This window comes from Bacillus rossius, chromosome 15 (genome assembly GCF_032445375.1).
Source record: "Bacillus rossius redtenbacheri isolate Brsri chromosome 15, Brsri_v3, whole genome shotgun sequence".
NCBI classification, from domain to species: domain Eukaryota; kingdom Metazoa; phylum Arthropoda; class Insecta; order Phasmatodea; family Bacillidae; genus Bacillus; species Bacillus rossius.
The window spans coordinates 2,250,381-2,253,951 of NC_086342.1; positions in this window are offsets into that span (position 1 = coordinate 2,250,381).

Below are 3,571 nucleotides of genomic sequence, written 5' to 3' on the forward strand. Positions count from 1 at the left end.
GCAGTGTTTCAAATCTACACGGCATATAGCACTTCTGTAGCTAGCTAGTTCTTATGTGAATTCATAGACAGCGTTAATACTTATGATCAAGTATGTATTAATTGAAATGTTTATGATGGTGTTAAATATATGAATTAAAATAATTAATAGAAGAAAAATACATAAATTACTTAATAGTTTTATTTGTTTAACGTGGTTTTTTTACGGTAATGTGTTACCACCTGATATTTTTTTATGATAACCGAAGAAAATGAAAATATCAGGTATATAGTATAGTCCATAATATAGAGAAAAGAAAAAAAAAACATTCAGTGTTCTGAAATTGTATTGAGCATTCTACCATAGAGGCATTTATTATTATTACTAAACTACTATGCGAGACTGATAGTTGTCTAGTGCCTCCGTTCGAGCCTTGAAAAAAAAAACGTTGATCTATTTTGTCAATATATTACGGGCCATTGAAATAGGAAAATGTTTGTTCAGTCCCAACCTAGAAGCATTAAGTTTATTTAAGATTTGCCCTATAAGATTCACGACATTTAACAATTCCCACTAAAATCATCATAACACATGAAAAAAATAAACTTTTACTACCATGAACAACGTTCAAAAATTTCTTAAGACATTTTTTTTTGAGACACGTTCCAATATCGCGAGCGGTTTTTATTTCAAGCAAGTGACGAAAGCAGGATGTTGAAGGGATCAACAAAAGGGAAGAATCTGGAAGTAAATAGTAGGCAAAGAGGTTATAACTCCCTCCCCCCACCTTCCGCAACTTAACGGAACTGAAATTCTGTGTACGTTTCTGTGTCAGACGGTCGTTGTCTGGAAGCCAAGCTACTTGAATTGTGACTCGTGGATCGGCTACGGTGTTGGAGACGAAGTTCTTGGAATTGGAGCGCTGGTTTTTGATCGCCGCCGCTTCACCTTGAAGCTTTTTTTGCGTCACAGCTGCGCTTGGGGCATTCTGGGGGTCCTTGGGGTATAACGGACCGAGCTCTTTTACGGCAGTCAGGAGCTGCGAACTACTTTATAAGTTAGGAAATAATAACTGCCAGTATGTTGCACGCAGTCAAACCAACAACTGCAAGTCGTAGCCCTTTAGCAGAATGTGTATCGCCGGGGTGGAATGCTGCAGTCAACTTCAACGGTTTTGCAGAAAATCCAAATGTAACCACAGAGGGGCGAGTGTAGGAGCCAGATGTCCCCTTTTCAAAGTGGAGTATGAATATGTAGACAACAGACTCGCACTTAGAAAACTTGAGACTAATCCTCACTAACTAAATAATATAAACTTTTTTTTTTTTTAAAAAGAAATGATGTTCTTCCTTTTGAAGTAGCTTGGCTTCTGGGTTTTAGCCGTGTCCTTGGCGTAGGTAACTGCTCCCTGATGATGGCGACTGCAATGTCGACCGAAACGTCGGTGAATTATTCGCCAAGGACGCGGCTACAACCCAGAAGCCAAGCCACTTCAGACAATGGCCGTGAAAGCTTGCGAGCATTATTGATGTTCTTCCTTTTGTTGTTGTTTGTTATTGTTTGTTGTTGTTTGTTATTGTTTGTTGTTGTTTGTTATTGTTTGTGTATGTATGGCACCATGGGCTCTCCTTCCTCATGAAATCCGCAAAAACAATTTATTTGCTGGTTTCAAGTGGCAGCGGAGAGTGTTCCCGGTGCAACTGAATAAAAACAACGACTAACTGAAATCATTCATCTGCTCTTTGACCATGACCTGTGCAGTTGATTATGGATGAAGTTAAAAGGATAAAGCGATCCGGTACCAGACTTGACTGCCGCTTGTAACGAGCAAACAAGCTGGTGTATTTATCTGTTTATCTCTCAGCTAGTCTGCTTTTTTTTCCCCTACTTTTTTTTTTTCGTTCTCATTTCCGTACTGGTTTCGTCATTCGTGCTACGGCTATCGTAATCTGCCAGCGAGGCGAGGCGACAGCCGCGAGAGCAGTCAAGTGGAAATGAGGAAATTGTATTTTTAAACTGGACAGTGGCAGTTTTACGGGTAACCAAAGACGCACCCAACTCAAAAACGAAAAGGGGAAACTGAGGGAAGGAGGGATTTTTTTTTTTTTTTAACTCAAGGACACTCTGAACGCTACGTACTTACCTTGGAGCGTAATATGACGCACTTGCAACAGTGATTCTGCAATTATAATGCAAGTACTTTGTTGCCAAGAATCTTGAAGTTACGCCTCCCAGGTTCCCCCCCCCCCTTTTCTCTTCTCTCTCGGCCTTGAACCACGCCCGTACACAGTGACATGCCGGTAAGATACCAGAATACCTGCCGTCCTGCAAACATCCTGCTGCTAACTAATTTGAACTGAATTTTTGGCCTCTTCATTGTTAGTATCTATTTCCATCGTAATGATTAGTCCAAGCCAAATGTATTTCTAACGGCACAAAGCCCACGTCTCTGCCAACTGCCTAACCCCCTAGGTGTATTGTCTTCTGCAGGGCCCACTGGGGAAACTTTTTGCACCCCCCCCCCCCCCCCCCAACCACCAATTTACCCAGGCCCACAACAAAAAAAAATAATTCTAAAGACAACTGCCCATGACTCCAAATATGCCTGTGCGTATTGCCACAGGCACATTTACAGTGAAAACGTTTACAATTAATTAAAGCTTTGATAGGGTGTAGATAAATAATACCTAAATTTTTTCTATGTATATAGAAATTGTGTTTTTTGTTTGTTAGGTCTGCAATTTATATAAACAAAAAGGGGGTGTGGCTGTGTCATGTACACGGCCATGAATACGTGTACGTAACAGGTAATATTTTCTATACAAAATATAAAATATGCTATTTTTTATTTTAGCACCATATATATTCCCTGAAAATATTTTACACTAGTGTTTTATATATGCTATCGATAGATTTTGAAAAGAACTGGCGATTGCAACTCAAACGAACGTCGTAGCTTCTCCGAGTCAAAAGTTATACTAAATGTAAAACTCTAAACGCAGCAAAAATTACCTAAAAATAACAGCGCTTCCCCCTCCACCGTCCTCACTTGGCGTAACGAATTCTTTGATCCTTTAGCTATCCGGTGGATGGAGATGATAGATATGTAGCTGCAACACCAATCTGTATCCCCCGATGTTGTTATCATTCGTTTTTTTTTTTTAATTGCCTCCCAATATGGAAGCAATTTGAAAGACGTAATCACGTAAAAAAAAAAATCGATGGCTTCTGTCTTCCCTCTTCGTTGTGAACATGGGGCTGTACAGTGCGCAAGCTGAGGGAAGCCTAAGATGTACATCAAGCTCTGTCCCTGCCCGAACAAGCCCGAATATTCACCTTCGGCCAACCTCGGGTTTATTTATATATATATTTATATTTCTCTGTTTATTTTAATGTAGCTATACTAACCTAACTAACCGTCCATGGTGTTTTAAAGCGTTTTAATGTAGCTAACCGAACCGACCACTTTTAATATTTGAATTCCTTTTTCCTGCGCAGAAATAAAACAAATCCCGAGGTTGGCCGAAGGTGAATATTCGGGCGTGTTCGGGCAGGGACAGAACTTGATGTACATCTGAGGCTTCTCGCGAGC